A 23,005-nucleotide genomic window follows, 5' to 3' on the forward strand; every position below is an offset into this window, starting at 1 on the left:
TCTGCAGGTGGTCGCTCATGTCGGCACCAATGATGTGTGTCGCTATGGATCGGAGGAAATCCCTTCTGGCTTCCGGCGGCTATCTGATTTGGTGAAGACTGCCAGTCTCGCTAGCGGGATGAAAGCAGAGCTCACCATCTGCAGCATCGTCGACAGGACTGACTGCCGATCTTTGGTACAGAGCCGAGTGGAGGGTCTGAATCAGAGGCTGAGACGGTTCTGCGACGTGTTGGCTGCAGATTCCTCGACTTGCGCCATAGGGTGATGGGGTTTCGGGTTCCGCTGGATAGGTCAGGAGTCCACTACACGCAACAAGCGGCTACACGGGTAGCAGGGGTTGTGTGGCGTGGGCTGGGCGGTTTTTTAGGTTAGATGGCCTTGGACAAGTACAGAAAGGGCAACAGCCTCAGCGGGTGCAGGACAAAGTCAGGACATGCGGGGACCAAGCAGCAATCGGTATTGTAATTGTAAACTGTCGAAGCTGCGTTGGTTAACTACCGGAACTTCAAGCGCTGATAGAAAGCACCGAAGCTGAAATCGTTATAGATACAGAAAGCTGGCTGAAGCCAGAGGTAAATTCCGCCGAAATTTTTACAAAGGTACAGACGGTGTTTAGAAAGGACAGATTGCATGCAACCGGTGGTGGAGTGTTCGTCGCTGTTAGTAGTAGTTTATCCTGTAGTGAAGTAGAAGTGGACAGTTCCTGTGAATTATTATGGGTGGAGGTTACACTCAACTACCGAGCTAGGTTAATAATTGGCTCCTTTTACCGACCTCCCGACTCAGCAGCATTAGTGGCAGAACAACTGAGAGAAAATTTGGAATACATTTCACATAAATTTTCTCAGCATGTTATAGTCTTAGGTGGAGATTTCAATTTACCAGATATGGACTGAGACACTCAGATGTTTAGGACGGGTGGTAGGGACAGAGCATCGAGTGACATTATACTGAGTGCACTATCCGAAAATTACCTCGAGCAATTAAACAGAGAACCGACTCGTAGAGATAACATCTTGGACCTACTGATAAAAAACAGACCCGAACTTTTCGACTCTGTATGTGGAGAACAGGATCTCAGTAATCATAAGGCCGTTGCAGCATCCCTGAATATGGAAGTTAATAGGAATACAAAAAAAGGGAGGAAGGTTTATCTGTTTAGCAAGAGTAATAGAAGGCAGATTTCAGACTACCTAACAGATCAAAACGAAAATTTCTGTTCCGACACTGGCAATATTGAGTGTTTATGGAAAAAGTTCAACGAAATCGTAAAATGCGTTTTAGACAGGTACGTGCCGAGTAAAACTTTGAGGGTCGGGAAAAACCCACTGTGGTTCAACAACAAAGTTAGGAAACTACTGCGAAAGCAAAGAGAGCTTCACTCCAAGTTTAAACTCAGCCAAAATCTCTCAGACAAACAGAAGCTAAACGATGTCAAAGTTAGCGTAAGGAGGGCTATGCGTGAAGGGTTCAGTGAATTCGAAAGTAAAATTCTATGTACCGACTTGACAGAAAATCCTAGGAAGTTCTGGTCTTACGTTAAATCAGTAAGTGGCTCGAAACAGCATATCCAGACACTCCGGGATGATGAAGGTATTGAAACAGAGGATGACACGCGTAAAGCTGAAATACTAAACACCTTTATCCAAAGCTATTTGACAGAGGAAAACCGCACTGCAGTTCCTTCTCTAAATACTCGCACAAACGGAAAAAATGGCTGACATCGAAGTAAGTGTCCAAGGAATAGAAAAGCAACTGGAATCACTCAACAGAGGAAAGTCCACTGGACCTGACGGGATACCAATTCGATTCTACACAGAGTACGCGAAAGAACTTGCCCCCTTCTAACAGCCGTGTACCTCAAGTCTCTAGAGGAACGGAAGGTTCCAAATGATTGGAAAAGAGCACAGGTAGTCCCAGTCTTCAAGAAGGGTCGTCGAGCAGATTCGCAAAACTATAGACCTACATCTCTGACGTCGATCTGTTGTAGAATTTTAGAACATGTTTTTTGCTCGAGTATCATGTCGTTTTTGGAAACCCAGAATCTACTATGTAGGAATCAACATGGATTCCGGAAACAGCGATCGTGTGAGACCCAACTCGCTTTATTTGTTCATGAGACCCAGAAAATATTAGATACAGGCTCCCAGGTAGATGCTATTTTTCTTGACTTCCGGAAGGCGTTCGATACAGTTCCGCACTGTCGCCTGATAAACAAAGTAAGAGCCTACGGAATATCAGACCAGCTGTGTGGCTGGATTGAAGAGTTTTTAGCAAACAGAACACAGCATGTTGTTATCAATGGAGAGACGTCTACAGACGTTAAAGTAACCTCTAGTGTGCCACAGGGGAGTTTTATGGGACCATTGCTTTTCACAATATATATAAATGACCTAGTAGATAGTGTCGGAAGTTCCATGCGGCTTTTCGCGGATGATGCTGTAGTATACAGAGAAGTTGCAGCATTAGAAAATTGCAGCGAAATGCAGGAAGATCTGCAGCGGATAGGCACTTGGTGCAGGGAGTGGCAACTGACTCTTAACATAGACAAATGTAATGTATTGCGAATACATAGAAAGAAGGATCCTTTATTGTATGATTATATGATAGCGGAATAAACACTGGTAGCAGTTACTTCTGTAAAACATCTGGGAGTATGCGTGCGGAACGATTTGAAGTGAAATGATCATATAAAATTAATTGCTTGTAAGGCGGGTACCAGGTTGAGATTCATTGATAGAGTCCTTAGAAAATGTAGTCCATCAACAAAGGAGGTGGCTTACAAAACACTCGTTCGATCTATACTTGAGTATTGCTCATCAGTGTGGGATCCGTACCAGATCGGGTTGACGGAGGAGATAGAGAAGATCCAAAGAAGAGCGGCGCGTTTCGTCAAAGGGTTATTTGGTAACCGTGATAGCGTTACGGAGATGTTTAACAAACTCAAGTGGCAGACTCTGCAAGAGAGGCGCTCTGCATCACGGTGTAGCTTGCTCGCCAGGTTTCGAGAGGGTGCGTTTCTGGATGAGGTATCGAATATATTGCTTCCCCCTACTTATACCTCCCGAGGAGATCGCGAATGTAATATCAGAGAAATTAGAGCGCGCACGGAGGCTTTCAGACAGTCGTTCTTCCCGCGAACCATACGCGACTGGAACAGAAAAGGGAGGTAATGACAGTGGCACGTAAAGTGGCCTCCACCACACACCGTTGGGTGGCTTGCGGAGTATAAATGTAGATGTAGATCAGTTGGCACATCTGAAGTTGATTGTTTGTCAAAAGATTCCATATTAATACTACTCTCGAATGTCTGTTCAGCTAACGTTTCACTACCGCGTTTTTCACACGTATTGTTTCTGTCTATTCCTGAAAAGAATTTCTCGCCGGTATTTTCAACACATTTAACACTTTGAGAACGAGTAATTATTCTGCGGGACATTGTCTATAATTAGCACACACAACAAAATATATCACCGTTTAAAGCGGATTCAACATTGAACAAACACATTTCAACGCAGAATCAGTGGAGCAAACAGAATTGCCGATGGGCTGTGATTTAAAGGTATACAGTTTAGTATAAGCGTTGGGCCACTTAACACTAACTTATTCATACAATTGTCAGAGTCAGTATATTCATTTTCACAGTAGATTCACTAAAGAGTCTTACCGATTGGATGTCGCCAAGTGAAACCTTCCCGTCTCCTCTATACCTCTTTTGTTATTGATAACCTTCCCTTTTACAGTAACCTATGTAACCTTTCCTTAGGATTTGTATCTCTTACTTAATCATATCAAATGAAATCTTCCCTTTGAAATTTATTCTCTTTGTCAATCTTCGCATATAAATTTAATTTCTGCTTATTAAAAGCGATTTTCTGATTATTTCGACGAAACAGAATGTGTCGTCGTCGTGGCCCTCAGTCGTTATCTGCAATAACCCAAAACTGTTCCTTACCTATTTTACTGTTATGGGATCGCCATCTGACTGCTACATCGAACTGCGACATGAATATACTTACTCTGTTTTACTATACTCTATTAGCTGCTGGTGGGCTTTCATAATAAGTGACTGTATTTATTACCAAAGCTGACGTTATTCTTTAATAGCAAAGCTGACGTTATTCTTTAATTAATTTGACTGAAGTTACATAATTCATAGTTAAACTTTTTCTTGACAACAATAAAATTTTGCAAAGTTTTACGTTGATGGTTTTTGGGATGGATTATAATTAGAAATGCAATATTACTGGCAAAAGTTAATTATATTCTGAATGAAATGATTTTACAAACGTTCAAATGGGACTTACTTTTTACAATAATCTTACAAATAGTAATGCACAAACATACCTTCAGTAGTTTTGAGTTTCTCAAAAAATTAATTCAATAATATTAGCTCCTCTTATTATCATAGGATGATTAGCTGATGTCTCTGTACATCTGTTTATAATCTCTTGTAAATGACAGCTGCTGTCTGGCAGGCACACCGCTCCTCTCAACCTCTCGCTTCAGACCTGCTACCGACTCGCTTCACTTCTCGCTTACTACTGACTTCCTACGAACGCTAAAGTGCGCTCTCTCCTGCCATCAATGCTTTCTGGTGCAGATACTCCCTGCTACCATTACAAAATGTATCAATGCGCGGTCTTTCCCGCTCTTTTCTTAAAATGTATCTGTACGCGGTTTCTCCCGCCCTTTTTAAAATTATATCAACAATACTTTGGTCCAGATATTCCCTGCTACCACAATTATTACCAACATGACAAATATTAATTATTGCTACTTATAATTCTTATTAATAAAATATAAACATCTTTCATAAATTGTGACTTGACAATAGACAATAGAAATATACACGTCTTACAACCTGAAACCATATTGTGTGAAGTGTGGCACTCTATGGGCACTAAGACGAGAGAATGAGAAAGCATTTAAGATGTGGATGTGGAGGAGAATGGAGAGGATAAGTCGGAAGGAAGAGTTTGTAAGGGAAAAGTGATGAAAAAGTTTGGTGAGAGGAGAAGACTGCTGCAGGTTTAAGAGAAAGGAAGAAGAACTCGATGACACATTCGTCCAGATGGGAGTGTTCTTGGTGACAGATGTTTTGGAAAATCGAGTTGGTGAGAGTAGATTGAGACAAAGGAAGAAAATACATAATGTTGGACGACATCAAGAGAAGCAGAAATTACAAAGACTTGATGAGGATACAGAAGACGGAAGAGAATGAAGAATTAAGGAGGATGGAAAGTTACCAGGAGAAATTCCGGGCTGGAAGGCGTGCCGCTCCAGGGCACGAAGCCGCCCGGCGGATTAGTGTCGAGGTCCGGTGTGCCGGCCAGCCTGTGGATGGTTTTTAAGGGGGTTTCCCATCTGCCTCGGCGAATGCGGTCTGGTTCCCCTTATTCCGCCTCAGTTACACTATGTCGGCGATTGCTGCGCAAACACTTTCTCCACATACCCGTACACCATAATCACTCTACCACGCAAACATTTGGGTTACTCTCATCTGGTATGAGATATGAATATGAGACATTTCCGGGGGGTGGGGGGAGGGGGAGGGGGGGATCCACTCCGGGTCGAACCGCACAATTACCCTGGGCACGGTGTGGGGTGGCGATGGGGTGAGTGGACTGCTGTAGGTTCTTGTGGGGTTCTGAACCACTGAGGGCTACGGCGGGGAAGATGCATCTCCGTCGTTTCTAGGTCCCCAGTTCCATACAATACATTACCATGAGAAACCTGCGGATTGGCAGACTAATGATGGTGATGATGATGATGATGATGACAGAGACTATGTGTATGTCTTGAGACAGCGTTAAACGTCTAGCAGATCACCCACATTATACTCACCCAGGATTTGAGAATGGTGGCACTTAGTAGCGACAGAAAAATTTTGGACATAATTTGAAAATTTTGCAAGACTTTCTGTAGCTATCAATACCTGTAAAAGAGAGGCGGAAAAACAGTTTATAACTTACTACATTTTCGCTGATCAAGAAGTAAAACTTCAGCATGAGGTATGACTTTCTAATTTATTACTTCTTAAGCCTATTCACATTTTGCAGACAATATTCAAAAGTACCATTAAAAGTAGCCTCAAAATCATATCATTGAGCGACACGTAGCTCAGGACACATGAAACTATTATCTTTGAGATGTGTAAAAAATGAGATGCGTGAGAAACTAACTTTTCTTAAAGTGGAGCGCAGATTGCCAAGAATACACACATAGAATTTGGGTTCTCACTTTTTCATTAGTTTTCAGGCGAATAATCCGGAACATAATTAGCATTTTGTCTCCATAATAACAAACGTTTTACGCGATTAACAACAAACATTATCACATTAACTCAATTCTGAAGTAATCAGATTCTGAAGCATGCGAGTTCGATTCTTTAAAGAATCATAGGTTTGGGGTTACCGGTCTACATAGATTCACCACATACCTCCATGCGTGGGTAGCCGATAGGCGTTGGTATAACCCCATACAACGCTCCTGGTTAAGTAGATTAACTTAAAACTTCGTGTAAACCCCAGTGTCAGTGTAGTTGGTACACCTGAGGGACAGTTTGGTTTCCCTATGTGTGATAAAACCAAACAAAACAAAAGTAATATGATAACATTACGTGATGGTACTTCAGAGGGCCGGTGTTCATGAACTGTCCATGCATGCCCGTGCTTCGCTGAACAAATATAGATGTAAATATATATGGAGGTAGTATCTGTTACGGAAAGAAATAATGAGTGTGATGGGCAAAAATCTATTAGGACGAATGTAGTGGTGTGCACATGTTGGGAATATGGGTCACACGGGGAGCATGCAAGGGATGAGTTCCTGCAGGCGCACTATCCTCTGTACCCTCAGTGGCTTAGATGGGTAGAGCGTCTGCCATGTAAGCAGGAGATCCCGGGTACGAGTATGGGTCGGACACACATTTTCAACATGTCCCCAATGACGTATAACAACGCCTGTTTGCAGCTAGGGTGTCTATTTAATTATCAGTTCATAGTTGTAAATGATTTCCCACGTAAATCTCAAGATTGTATGTGAATTTCGATATCAGTCATGTGAATTGCATTACTACTCAAATACAGTTCAGCATGTGAACGTCTTCGACTTCCACACAGAAAATTCGTTGCACCTTCGAGACTCCAAGGTGCAATCGCCAACAACGATTCAGAGATTAAAACAGGTTATTGTCTCCACAGAAATAGTAGTTATCTATAAAAATGTGTCACATAAATGTTCTGTAAACTTATGCAAGGATATTTACCTTAGTTTAGATTTTCGATTAACTCTTCAATTTTTATTCACATATCGATGTATTTCCACACGTAAGAAAACAGCAAGGTTTTTATTCACAATCGGAGTTAGTTTTAAATGACCACTACGACGGATTGACATCTCACTTTCTCAGCAAAATATTGGTTCTGATGTCGACTCACAAAAGATTTTAAAGATGAAACTTCTAAGAATTTATGTCTGAAGCATAGCGTTGTATCGAACTCGACATGGCAAAACTCGAACGGAAGAGAGACGAAACGTTTGAGATGTGACACAGTGAAAGGATGTTAAACATTTTCTGGAATAATAACAAATGAGGAGGTACTCTGCTGCATCGGTGAGGAGAGGAACATATGAGAAACAATGACATGAAGGAAGGGTAGAATGATAAGACATCTGTTAAGGCGTCGGGGGATAACCTTGTTGTTGTGGTGGTAGTCTTTAGTCCAGAGACTGGTTTGATGCAGCACTCCATGCTACTCTATCCTGCACAAGCTTGTACATCACCCAGTACCTACTGCACCAACATCCTTCTCAAACTGCTCACTGTAATCATCTCTTGGTATCCCTCTGCGATTTTTACGCTCCACGCTGCCCTCCAATACTAAATTGCTGATCCCTTGATGCCTCAGAACATCTCTTACCAACTGATCTCTTCTTCTAGTCAAGTTGCACCACAAATTTCTTTTCTCCCCAATTCTATTCAATGCCTCTTCATTACTTATGTGATCTACCCAATAATCTTCAGCATTCTTATGTATCACCACATTTCGAAAGCTTCTATTCTCTTCTTGCCCAAACTATTTATCGTCCATGTTTCACTTCCATACATGGCTACACTCCATACAAATACTTTCAAAAACGACTTCCTGACACTTAAATCTATAATCGATGATAACAAATTTCTTTTCTTCAGAAACGCTTTCCTTGCCATTGCCAGTCAACATTTTATATCCTCTCTACTTCGACCATCATCACTTATTTTCCTCTCAAAACACCAAAACACTTCTACTAGTTTAAGTCTCTCATTTCCTAATCTAATTCCCTCAGCATCACCCGCCTTAATTTGACTACATTCCACTATCCTCGTTTTGCTTTTGTTGATGTTCATCTTATATCCTCCTTTCAAGACACTGTCTATTCTGTACAACTGCTCTTCCAGATCCTTTGCTGTCTCTGACAGACTTACAATGTCATCGGCGAACCTCAAGGTTTTTATTTCTTCTCCATGGATTTTAATGCCTATTCCGAACTTTTTTTTGTTTCCTTTACTGCTTGCTCAATATATAGATTGAATAACACCGGGGAGAGGCTACAACCCTGTCTCACTGCCTTCCCAACCACTGCTTCCCTTTCGTGGCCCTAGACTCTTGTGACTGCCATCTGGTTTCTGTAAAAATTGTAAATAGCCTTTCTCTCTCTGTATTTTACCCCTGCCACCTTCAGAATTTGAAAAAGAGTATTCCAGTCAACATTGTTAAAGGCTTTCTCTAAGTCTACAAATGCTAGAAACGTAGGTTTCCCTTACTTAATCTATCTTCTAAGACAAGTCGTAGGGTCAGTATTGTCTCACATGTTCCAACATTTCTACGGAATCGAAACTGATCTTCCCCGATGTCGGCTTCTACCAGTTTTCCCATTCGTCTGTAAAGAATTTGTGTTATTATTTTGCAGCCGTGATTAATTAAACTGATAGTTTGGTAATTTTCACATCTGTCTACACCAGATTTGTTTGGAATTGGAATTATTATATTCTTCTTGAAGTCTGAGGGTGTTCCACCTGTTTCATACATCTTGCTGACCAGATAGTTGAGTTTTGTCATGACTGGCTCTCCCAAGGCTGTCTGTAGCTCTAAAGGAATGTTGTATAATCTCAGGACCTTGTTTCGACTTCGGTCTTTCAGTGCTCCGTCAAACTCTTCACGCGGTGTCATATATCTCATTTGATGTTCATCTGCGTCCTCTTCTTTTTCCATTATATAGTCCTCAAGTATATTGCCCTTGTATAGGCCCTCTACACACTCCTTTCACCTTTCTGCTTTCCATTCTTTGCTTAGAACTGGTTATCAATCTGAGCTCTTGATATTCATACAAGCGGCTTTCTTTTCTCCAAAGGTCTCTTTAATTTTCCTGTAGGCAGTATCTATCTTACCCCTAGCGAGAGATGCCTCTACATCCTTACATTTCTCCTCTAGCCATCCCTGATTAGCCATTTTGCACTTCCTGTCTACCTCATTTGTCAGACTTTTGTATTCCTTTTTGCCTCCTTCATTTACTGCATTTTTATATTTTCTCCATTCATCAATTAAATTCAATATTTCTTCTGTTACCCAAGGATTTCTACTAGCCCTTTTTACCTACTTGATCCTCTGCTGCCTTCACTATTTCATCCCTCAAAGTCACCCATTCTTCTTCTACTGTATTGTTTCCCCCATTCCTGTCAATCGTTCCCTAATTCTCTCCCTGAAACTCTCTACAACCACTGGTTCTGTCAGTTTATCCAGGTCCCATCTCCTTAAGTTACCACATTTTAGCTGTTCCTTCAGTTTTCATTTACAGTTCATAACCAATATATTGTGGTAAGAGTCCACATCTGCCTCTGGAAATTTCTTTCAATTTAAAACCTGGTTGCTAAATCTCTGTCTTACCATTATACAATCTGTCTGAAACCTTTCAGTATGTTCAGGCTTCTTCCAAGTATACAACTTTCTTTTATGATTCTTGAACCAAGTGTTAGCTATGATTAAGATACGCTCTGTGCAAAATTCTACCAGTCGGATTTCTCTTTTATTTCTTACTCCCATTCCATTTTCACCTCCTACGTTTCCTTCTCTTCATTTTCCTACTACCGAATTGCAGTCGCCCATGACTATTAAATTTCCGTCTCCCTTCACTATCTGAATAATTTCTTTTATCTCACCATACATTATCATCATTTCTTCGTCGTTTGCGGAGCTAGTTGGCATATAAACTTGTACTATTATGGTAGGCGTGAGCTTCGTATATATTTTGGTCACAATAATGCTTCTTTTGTAGTAAGTTAATAATAACCCTAATGGTCTTAAAGAACTAATGAAGATAAAAACTATATGGGAAGGCAGAGATATGAATACATCAAACAAATAATAAAGGAAGCTATATGCAAATACTACTCTTAGATAAGGAAGTAGGCACAAGAGAGGAATTCATGACGGGCCGTAGTTTGCAAATGATTCAAGAAAAACGTATAAAAGTGATTATCAAACGTATTTTTCTTGAATAACTTGAAAACAGTGGCATCTGACGAAAACGGATCCCAGTAAAAATCTTAACTACAGTAAATATCCTACAAAAAAGTCCCTGTTATTTTTTGGAGGGCTCATGGTTTGCGCGTAGCCCGCGAGAGAGTATCAAACGTACTTTACTTTACTTCTTCATGTTGGGAACTGTCAATGTTTAGGCCCAATACTGGGCTAAGTCAAAAGTTTCAGGATTGCTTAGTCTGAAGTCGTTTAGTGAGCACCGTGGGGACAATATCCACATGTTACAAGATGTTCCATATTATGCATTTCTACACTGTTGCACTTTTAGTCATCAGGTTGTAATAGTCTCCAGTTTACCAACCTGGTTTTGACAGGAGCTACACTAGTTCTGATACGGTTTCGCATATTCCACGACCAGTAATTAATTCAATATCACATTGTGAATGTTCTAAAATGGGTGGTTTTTGAAGGCAGTGGGAGTTGCATAAAACCAATCTGTAGGGGCAGTTGAATCACATTGTATGAATTTTTGGCACACATATTTTCATTTGTAAACGCAGATATAACTATCAAATATTTTTCATTAGTCTGCATACAGTACAGAGTTGAGACATACTTCACCGATCTGAGGCAATCTATGTTCTTCCTTTACGATATGTCTAAAAGTAAGTTTCGAAATAAAGTGGGAGTACACATATGTATACGATCATCAGATGAAGCTATTTGTTGTTTACGCCCGTAGCTTAAAATCTACTACACAATCAAAAGTTTTTTCCGTTTCTTCCTCATTTCCGACGTGAATCACTGTACACCAGGTTATTTAACGCGTTGCTTAAAGGTTTTGGTTCCGTGGTGCTTTATCCCTTGTTTGTGTCGAGGCAGCATGCTTATTTCTTTCGCTACTGTTACACGTACATTTTGTAAGATCTGTTCGCCAAACAGAGTTTCTGTAGCCATTACATGTTGTTATGGATGTGTGCTGCTCATTTCCTTCGTCTCGTGTTTCTTTGGGATGAGGTGCGTGGATTTGAGTTGTTGTAGAAGTATGTGATGTTCAGCCCCTATGTGTGTGTGTGTGTGTGTGTGTGTGTACGTGCGTGTCTGAGACAAAGAGATAGAGAGAGTGAGACAGAGAGGAGGGGGGGGGGGAGGATGAAGTAAAGTGAATTGTGTGGAGTATGGGGAGGGGAATTTAATTTTAGAGGGTCACCGTAGGCAGTTCTGAGGCCAGTGTTATTTATGTAGTACTAACATAGTGGTAAACATGGTTTTGATTGCACTGTTATGCACATTCGTTTTGTACTTTACTTCCTTGGGCTGTTGGATTTCGGATGTGATAATTTCCTTCTGTTGTTAATTCTTTCTGGTATAGGCTGTTACTAGTTGCAAGAAATTATAATTCAATTTCCATGTTCGTTGGGTGGTGATTTTTTGCTGTTAGATTATCAGAAAATGGTGAGTGGAAGCTATTACAGTGCTGTGAGATGTTCTGTATAACTGGTTCTAAATTCCTGCATGCTTAATCCATACATACAAACACGCCACGATACAAATGGACTCCACACAGCAATAACAACACGTAATGGTGGCAGAAACTTCGGGATCTTGCAAAATGTATGTGTAACGACAATGTGAAATAAGTGTGTCATCTGTATGAAACAAGGGATAAATACACCACAACACCAAAAACTGTAAGTAACAAGCTAAATAACTATATATATATATATAGCGATTTTCAGTCATAAATGAACAATAAGAAGAAACAGCAAACGTTTTGTTGTTTGCATGTGATAAGCTAGCTGTGCATTGTGTAATAGAAGAAAATCTACTGGCATAAACAACGAATAACTTCACATGGGGTACGTAAAAAGTGTGCAGACCTACTTGATTTCCTGCAGTATAAAACTAAAATCTTCAGACATATCGGAAATGAACGACATAGAATGCCTAAAGTCAGTGATGTACGTCTCACCTCTGCACTGTACACAAGCTAACGTAAAATATTCGACAGTAATATTTACAAATGTAAATATATAACTCATACAAGAGCTTAGCATGCAACAATAGTTTAGCAGAAAGAAAATAAACAAATAAACCCACTGAAAATAGCACAGAAAGTGCCGAAACGTATCTGACTAAAACTAAGACTACAAAACGTTCTCTTGCATAAGGTGGAATTTCTCTTCACTTCAGTTTTTCTTAGCAAGCAGAGAAATAAGAACCATTATTATTTCGCAATTATTTTTAAATAATTCCTCGGTGTGTTAGTGATTTGCAGTGAAAGACTGTAGGCACATGTGGAAATATTTTTGGTTCCTAAATTGATCCCTGTGGGCTACAAATTCTGTTGGGGTGAAGGTACCGACCCTGATCGGTGCCGGAGGCGGTGGACTAAGAGCGCCACATCCGCAGCAGTCGGGGAAGGAGGCGGTTGGGTTCTACATTAAAAGTTCCGCCCCCGAACTTGTCTTCCCATCCCCTTCCTCCAGGGGGTGGGGTGGTATTAGCTGCCCCGATAACCGACTAAGCCCGTTCGCCGTTGCACAGGCGCGCATCTCGCTAATGTGTTTACCCCGACAACACGGCGTCCGCTGCCTCGCCTGCCGCAGTCCACATCGCCATCGTCAGTCCCGCCCAAAAATAGCTGCTCCACACGCCGCACAGTAGTTGCGAAAGTCGATGGCCTCTGTGGTAGTGAATACTTGCTTACAGCATAGATGTAGAACAATTCGTGCTTTTCTTTGCGAAATGCAATTTACTTACTGAGAATGGACATTACCTTCTACTAATGAGCGAGGCCCATAATTTATATGCATTAACTATTCTTCTTATAGCCGTGAAATGAGTCAACAGTTTCCACAAAGAGGTCCACTTGTTCATCTGGCCCATGTCTAGTAGACTCATACAACGACAGACCTAGCTCGTATGCTGAAGCAAAAAACATTTATGATCAACTGAGTGCAATGGTACACGGCGTACATGGCGGGGTCCACTGTGTGGATTCGCTGTTTCCATTTTGTTCGATCGTGGGCCATGTCTGGATTAAGATTTACAGCCTTCAGGTCCCTGTGCAGAATGTGGGCCCCCCGCTGTCTAGGTCGTTACTTGGGTCTCTTTCCCATGAGTTCCACGGCGTATGCTACCGTTGCAGTGGTACTGTCCTTCGTGCGCAGCACATGTCTAAATCATTGCGACTGCTTTCACGGATTTTCTTCTGGATCGGTGCGACCCCGAAACGTTTCCTCATGCTGTCATCCAAGACGTGATCCAGTTGAGTGACGCCACCCGTAAATTTAAGCATCTTAGATTCCATAACTCCCAGTCGTCGTTCTGCCTCTTTCGTAGCCTGACAATACTCTGTGCCATAAAGATCTACAGGGCAGATGACAACCCAGTAGATCTTTGACTTCAGATGATGCTTAACCCGACAATAGTTGTCGTTGATCCAGGCTGCCTCCGTCCTTCAGTTGATCTCGTTTGCAACTTGGCCTTCGTTAGAGATTGTAGGATCGAGACACTTAAATTTTGATACTCTTGGTAGATCATTTCGGTTAACGTTGATGGTACCATCTTCTCGTGGATCAAATATCATGTGCTCGGTTTTCTTTTTGTTGTGCAGTAGGTCCTACCGCGTGAGCCGGTGGTTCCATTCTTGTGTTTGCTGTTGGAGATCAAATTTGACCTCCGCAACCAATATGACGTCATCAGCATGGGGAAGTGTCCATGTCAATGGCATGTGCAGGTCTCATGTGACATTCTCTATCACAAGAACAAACAACATTAGTGGTAAGGCTCACCCTTAGTGGACTCCTACTGTCTTCGACGCTCCTGCAGCCTCTTTAATCTACTACACAAAAGGCGAAATCATGACAGTGGCACAGGCAGTCAGATTACGGAGTTTTGAGATGAGGGTGTATCATCAGTACCCCCATTTTTAATTTAATTGCTATTGAGATGAACACAAACAAGAAGAGGGTTTCAATCCCAAATTAACCATACATATAACCGAAAATTAACTCATTTGCACCAAGTGTTACATTAATAGTACACACGACGGGAATGAAATTAAATGCCGCGCGGGATTAGCCGAGCAGCGAGGGGCGCTGCAGTCATGGACAGGGCGGCTGGTCCCGGCGGAGGCTCTAGTCCTCCCTCGGGCATGGGTGTGTGTGTTTGTCCTTAGGATAATTTAGTTTAAGTAATGCGTAAGGTTAGCGACTAATGATCTTAGCAGTTAAGTCCCATAAGATTTCACACACATATGAACTTCTTTTTTTAATTAAATTCCGCCGCACAGTTGCCTTTCTTCCCGTCCAGCCGACCACGATAGAAATGCTCTGGAGCTCATACACTACTGGCCATTAAAATTGCTACAACAAGAAGAAATGCAGATGATAAAAGGGTATTCATTGGACAAATATATTATACTAGAACTGACACGTGTTTACATTTTCACGCAATTGGGGTGCTTAGATCCTGAGACATCCGTACCCAGAACAACCACCTCTGTCCGTAATAACGGCCTTGATACGCCTGGGCATTGAGTCAAACAGAGCATGGATGGCGTGTACAGGTACAGCTTCCCATTCAGCTTCAACATGATACCACAGTTCATCAAGAGTAGTGACTGGCGTATTGTGACGCGCTATTTGCTCTACCACCATTGACCAGACGTTTTCAATTGGAGAGATCTGGAGAATGTGCTGGCCAGGGCAGCATTCGAACATTTTGTGTATCCAGAAAGACCCGTACAGGACCTGTAACATGCATCTGTACATTATCCTACTGAAATGTAGGGTTTCGCAGGGATCGAATGAAGGTAGAGCCACGGGTCGTAACACATTTGAAATGTAACGTCCACTGTTCAAAGTGCCGTCGATGCACCCAATACCAGCACGCCGGGTGATACGCCAGTATGGCGATGACTAATACATGCTTCCAATGTGCGTTCACCGCGATGTCGCCAAACACGGATGCGACCATCTTGATGCTGTAAATAGAATCTTGATTCATCCAAAAAACTGACGTTTCGCCATTCATGCACCCAGGTTCGTCGTTGAGTACACCATCGCAGGCGCTCCTGTCTGTGATGTAGCGTCAAGGGTAACCGCAGTCATGGTCTCCGAGCTGATAGTCCATGCTGCTGCAAACGTCGTCGAACTGTTCGTGCAGATGGTTGTTGTCTTGCAAACGTCCCCATCTGTTGACTCAGGAATCGAGACGTGGCTGCACGATCCGATACAGCCATGCGGATAAGATGCCTGTCATCTCGACTGCTAGTGATACGAGGCCGTTGGGATCCAGTACGGCGTTCCGTATTACCCTCCTGAAGCCACCGATTCTATATTCTGCTAACAGTCATTGGATCTCGACCAACGCGAACAGCGATGTCGCGATACGATAAACCGCAATCGCGATAGGCTACAATCCGACCTTTATAAAAGTCGGAAACGTGATGGTACGCATTTATCCTCCTTACACGAGGCATCACAACAACGTTTCACCAGGCAACGCCGGTCAACTGCTGTTTGTGTATGAGAAATCGGTTGGAAACTTTCCTCATGTCAGCATATTGTAGGTGTGGTCCCCGGCGCCAATCTTGTATGAATGCTCTGGAAAGCTAATCATTTGCATATCACAGGGTCTTCTTCCTATCGGTTAAATTTCGTGTCTGTAGCACGTAATATTCGTGGTGTAGCAATTTTAATGGCCTGTAGTGTAGTGTCACCAAAGATCGCAGTTGGCGACTTTCAAGCTGCAGCGCCGCTATGGGCTTATGTGGGTCGACGAGACACGGAAGAGGTGACGCAACTGCATCGACTGATAACAACATCATCTGGGGGCCACTGCTCCGTTGGAGCCAATGATCGACGTGGCGGACTAGGTTGTCCGTATCGGCGCGCTGGGACTGGATGTTTCGGTCAGTGTGACGTGGAAGTGAGCCGTCACAGGTTCAGCCACGGCCGGAAGGCGTGGTTGCTGGAGGTGGATGAGCCACGGGGCAACGCCGATCTTGCTGTGGGGCAACGTCCAGAGCTGATTCGAGGGTGCCCAAGTTGTCTTCGTGGGCCATAGTTGAAGACTAGGAGGAATTGCAGGCAAGAAGGATGGAAGTTGCCAGTCTGCAACGTGTGGCGTCACCGCTTTTGCTGATATTGTTGACAGTGTCTGTTCCAAGTGCCCAGAGAAGATGTGGAGACTTTCTGGTATCGTCCACACCAAAGTCGGCAGTACATAACTTGGGAGGTTATCAAGGTCTTGCTGCAGTCCAGAATGACATACGGGAGGCGATGCTGCAGACCATGCCTCTCCTCTCAGACAACAGCGCTCGTGCACCAGAGATCAATAAGAGCTGAGCGTAGAAGTGTTCCAGCCTAGTTAGTGGTCTCATCTGAAGGAGTCAGCATCACATTGTAGTACCAACGAGTTGTTAAAGGTGCTGATGAACTTGTACTTTAGTAAATGTTAAACATTGTACCTCAAGAGGACAGTTTATCAATTAGGATATCATGTGTAGCTTACGTAGTAAGTGATGGTTGTAAATTAGTAAGTAATACCGTAACAAGGAACAGCGTCAAAGTTAAGTAAATCTTTTATTCATTTATGTAACAATGAAAACTAATATTCCATGTGTTCTACTTTGATGAACCTTCACGCAGAGCAATCAACGAATCCAGTTATGGACGGACGAAAGTAGTTTCGTCTGGTCAAAACATTTTTTCCCACTGTTGTGTACAGAGCACTAGGAATATGCTTTGGTTATCCATAGTGATAAGGGGGCAGCTGACAAGTATCAGGATGACGTTATTTTATGGAGGGTACTAAGTGCAGTGAGGGCAACCTGTGGCTGGTGTGTATGCGTGTTTGAATACAAAGCGTTCATTACAAGTGTGATTTTTAGGGCGAGGCCGTAACGACACAAGAGTATGTGTTCTGAATTGTGTTTTACTTTCACGTTGAGGGCGTGTTCAACCATGTTCAAGACACAGTTTTGTATTGTGTTTTTAAATAACACTGAAGGAGTGCTCAATTGTTGTACAGAGTTAAAAGTTTTCTGAATTTTGTGTTGATGTTGGCTGTCTGTAGACCATTGTCCTGTGGTCTATAGCAGTAGTGAGTAGCTCTTTGAAGTAGAGGCAGGTCCTGTTATTACTTATTCATTTATTATATTGTGTTATTATTACTGCTCAATTATAACACACTATGCTATGTTGCTCTTGGTTGGTGTCCACTTGTGCTCACATGGGTTGATTAAGATTAGAACTAGACACACGAGGGGAGTTCAGTAAGCAAAGCAACACATTTTTTTCTGAAAGCAAATTGGTCTTCCCAGGATTCCAATACATCATATTATTCCCGATCCTTTTGACCACAAACCTTATTTTTCAGCTTAATCTCCGGCCAATGCGATGGCTTTACGGCACCTCACTGGGAGTTCCAATGTGCCTGTATGGTATCATTCTGCACTTTATTGGTCGAAGTCGGTGCCAACGTCTTGCTACCTCAGTAATCTTCCAGTCATTCACCTACTGCTTCGTGTGTAGCGTATCCTGCACACTGAAGTTTTATGACAGCCCCTCAGGTGTGCATACTTGTCTCAGGCATGCGTAGTAGTGGAGGAGGAGAACTTGGTTTTCTTTTTCTGTGTGAGTGTATGGAGACGAACGAGCTGAATTCGTTTTTTTAGTTTCCAGAATGTAGCACAATGCACTTCAGAGTTGAACGATGGACCACGTGGCAGGACATCAAACAGTATAACTCCTTCAGACTCCTAAAAGACCGTTGCCATTACTTTCCAGCTGGGTGTGCGGCTATAAACTTTTTCTTCTGAGGATAGGTGTTGTGGCGCCATTCCTTGGATTGCCGTTTTATTCCTGGTTCGAAGGGACCAACCTATGTTTCACCACCTGTGACGATATTCGACAAAAAATTGTCACAATCAGCCTAGTAACGAGCAAGAAATTGTTCATAGATGGTCCTTGGTTTCTCTTTATGGTCGCCTCTTAGGCGACAAGGAACCAAGCGCGGACGCAACTCTGAGTATGGCAACAGGTGTACGAGTGTGTCAGCACTGTCAACAGAGACATCCAACTGTGCAGCGAGGTGTTTCAGTGTAATGAATGAGAGTGTCCGTACGAGTCTTAGCTTTGCACGGCTAGCCAGCATGCTGAAGGTCGGACAGGGCTGCACTACCTTGTTTTGATGATGATAGACGCCTCGCCCAACGACTCACCGTGCTTTAGGTCACTGCCAGATCTCCATAGAAATTCTCCACTATAATGTAATGTTTTCTTATGTTCCTGTAATTACAATTTTCCTCGTGAAGTAATGTTAGTCGATTACTGTACCATATGACCTCATAGGACTGTCAAGTCTCTTTTGGGTAGTTACCTGACTATTGTAATAACACAAAAAAATTTAAATCTGTCAAAGTCAAACAACAGAAATCCAAGTAATAAAAGGCTGACAACCTAGCAGTCACGTCATTTATTTAAATTTATGCAACATTATTTCTATTGCAGGGACAAAATGTTACTGATGACAGCACTCTAATATGTCTATCGCTGTTGTAGTTTTCCATTAACAAAAATAATGATAATAATAACAATAATAATATAAATATACCATGAGCATGGTTCTTTTTGTTTTAGAGGGTTTGGCTGAGATTCTTTATAGCCAGGATTTACAGCTCCAGAAGGTAGTGACATACTACAGAATATGCAGGTGAATGTAATGAACAAGAAAGTTTTATTAGCCACCTGATGCAAACATCTTGACTGATGTAGATTCCAGGGACGAAGGAAAAAGAAGAGCAGACTGCTGACAATTTTAGTCAAAAAACAAGTTCTTGCTGATGTTGAAGTTCTTTACTTGAAGAAGAGATATTACCTCACTCACAACATGCACAAATATCAAAAGTGAAATAGTGCAGCATTGTTGTTAGATCTCCTCAAAGGTCAAGGGTCAAGGTCACACCTTCTCCTCTCTTATCGACCAATTGGATGGCTTCTAAATGGTGGCAATTTCAAGAATGTATCTGTTGGCTGCAGGAGTGGCCATGGTTGTCAGATTTCTCTTCCAATCCATGCCAAATGGTCCATTGTTCTCTCATGCAGACTATTACTTTATGGATAGAGGACAAATGCAAGAACGTAGAGGCATATCTCACTGTGGGTAAGATAGATACAGGCTACAGGAAAATTAAAGAGACCTTTGGAGAAAAGAGAACCGCTTGTATGAATATCAAGAGCTCAGATGGGAAACCAGTTCTAACCAAAGAAGAGAAAGCAGACAGGTGGAAGGAGTATATACAACAACGTACTTGAGGACACTATAATGCAAATGGAAGAGGACGTAGATGAAGATGAAATGGGAGATATGATACTGCGGAAGACTTTGACAGAGCACTGAAAGACCGAAGTCGAAACAACGCCCCGGGAGTAGACAACATTCCTTTAGAACTACTGACAACCTTGGCAGAGTCAGTCCTGACAAAACTCTACCATCTGGTGAGCAAGATGTATGAGACAGGCGAAATACCCTCAGACTTCAAGAAGAATATAATAATTCCAACCCAAAGAAAGCAGGTGTTGACAGATGTGAAAATTATCGAACTATCAGTTTAATTAGTCACGACTGCAAAATACTAACACGAATTCTTTACAGACGAATGGAAAAACTGGTAGAAGCCGACCTCGGGGAAGATCAGTTTATATTCCGTAGAAATGTTGGAACACGTGAGGCAATACTGATCCTACGAGTTGTCTTAGAAGATAGATTAAGCAAAGGCAAACCTACGTTTCTAGCATTTGTAGACTTAGAGAAAGCTTTTGGCAATATTGACTGGAATACCCTTTTTCAAATTCTGAAGGTGGCAGGGGTAAAATACAGGGAGCGAAAGGCTATTTACAATTTGTACAGAAAGCAGATGGCAGTCATAGGAGTGGAGGGGCACGAAAAGAAGCAGTGGTTGGGAAGGGAGTGAGACAGGGTTGTAGCCTATCCCAGATGTAATTCAATCTGTGTATTGCGCAAGCAGTAGAGGAAACAAAAGGAAAATTCAGAGTAGGAATTGAAATCCATGGAGAAGAAATAAAACCTTTGAGGTTCACCGCTGACATTGTAATTCTGTCAGAGACAGCTATTGACCTGGAAGAGCAGTTGAACAAATTGGACAGTGTCTCGAAAGGAGGATATAAGATGAACGTCAACAAAAGCAAAACGAGGATAAAGGAATGTATTCGAATTAAATCGGGTGGTGCTGAGGGAATTACATTAGGAAATGAGACACTTAAAGCAGTAAAGGAGTTTTGCTATTTGGGGAGCATAATAACTGATGATGGTCGACGTAGAGAGGATATAAAATGTAGACTGGCAGTGCGAAGGAAAGCGTTTCTGAAGAAGAGAAATTTGTTGGAGAAGAGAGATTTAAGTGTCACGAAGTCGTTTCTGGAAGTATTTATATGGAGTGGAGCCATGTATGGAACTGAAACGTGTACGATAAATAGTTTAGACAAGAAGAGAATAGAAGTTTTCGAAATTTGGTGCTACTAAAGAATGCTGATGATGACCGGTGGATCACATAAGTAATGAGGAAGTATTGAGTAGAATTGGTGAGAAGAGAAATTTGTGGCGCAACTTGACTAGAAGAAGGGATCGGTTGGTAGGACATGTTCTGAGGCATCGAGGGATCACCAATTTAGTACTGGAGGGCAGCATGGAGGGTAAAAGTCTCAGAGGGAGACCAAGAGATGAATACACTAAACAGATTCAGAAGGATATAGGTTGAAGTAGGTACTGGGAGACGAAGAAGCTTGCACAAGATACAGTAGCATTGAGAACTGCATCAAACCGTCTCTGGACTGAAGACCACAACAACAACAACATGTTTAACAATTACCACAGACAGACTACAGGACGCGACTAAAATTAGACTGTGGAGATGTATAAACAAAATTTGATGCTTTTAATACAAACACAGCCAAAACAGAAGTATAAATGAAATTCTAAAAACTGGAGTTTGGCAATTGTTCTATTGGTTATATCATCATAACAAAACTGTTACTGTTCCATTATCATCACAGTGGGTAAGGAACCAGTGTAAAAAGCGCCGAAATTCAGTTCCACACAGCCTACACACAAAAACAGTGAATACCATGTCTCGTACACTGACTATCTACATATCAGTATTACATTACAAGTCCGTATTGCAGCTGGTTATGTGACACTGCACACCTTTCCCAGTAAACTATTGTAACTGAACAACTGAACTGCTTGGCACACACAAAACATTCCTGAAATTTCACTGATATCATTTAGTTACAATTACTGCAGCTTTTATTATCCTTTCGTACTATACTAGCTTAGTATAACAGGTTCTGCATGTCTGAGCAACGATGAATCCACTAGGAAATAATACACCGTGGTCTAGGGGTAACGTCTTTGATTCATAATCGTCTTCGGTCCCGGGTTCGATCCCCGCCACTGCCTACATTTTGATAAATAATCAGCATTGGCGGCCGAAGACTTCCGGCATAAGAAGTCAGCCTCATTCTGCCAACGGCCTTGTCAAAGAGGGCGGAGGAGCGGATAGAGGTTCAGGGCACTCACTTGTCCTAGAGGTGGGAAATTGCCCCTAAAGGCGGAAGAATTAGCAATGATCAACGACATGAGGATGCAGAAGGCAATGGAAACCACTGCATTAAAGACATGTAACGTGTATCCACAGGACATGTGGCCTGTAATTGAAGAAGTGTCATGATGATCTCTCCATTGGCAAAATATTCCGGAATAGTCCCCCATTCGGATCTCCAGGAGGGGACTGCCAAGAGGGAGGTTACCATGAGAAAAAGATTGAATAATCAACGAAAGGATAACGTTCTACGAGTCGGGGCGTGGAATGTCAGAAGCTTGAACGTGGTAGGGAAACTAGAAAATCTGAAAAGGGAAATGCAAAGGCTCAATCTAGATATAGTAGGGGTTAGTGAAGTGAAGTGGAAGGAACACAAAAATTTCTGGTCACATGAGTATCGGGTAATATCAACAGCAGCAGAAAATGGTATAACAGGTGTAGGATCGTTATGAATAGGAAGGTAGGGCAGAGGGTGTGGTACTGTGAACAGTTCAGTGATCGGGTTGTTCTAATCGGAATCGACAGCAGACCAACACCGACAACGATAGTTCAGGTATACATGCCGACGTCGCAAGCTGAAGGTGAACAGATAGAGAAAGTGTATGAGGATATTGAAAGGGTAATGCAGTATGTAAAGAGGGACGAAAATCTAATCGTCATGGGCGACTGGAACGCAGTTGTAGGGGAAGGAGTAGAAGAAAAGGTTACAGGAGAATATGGGCTTGGGACAAGGAATGAAAGAGGAGAAAGACTAATTGAGTTCTGTAACAAGTTTCAGCTAGTAATAGCGAATACCCTGTTCAAGAAATGAAGAGGAGGATGTATACTTGGAAAAGGCCGGGAGATACGG

Source organism: Schistocerca cancellata, chromosome 10 (assembly GCF_023864275.1).
Source record: "Schistocerca cancellata isolate TAMUIC-IGC-003103 chromosome 10, iqSchCanc2.1, whole genome shotgun sequence".
NCBI classification, from domain to species: domain Eukaryota; kingdom Metazoa; phylum Arthropoda; class Insecta; order Orthoptera; family Acrididae; genus Schistocerca; species Schistocerca cancellata.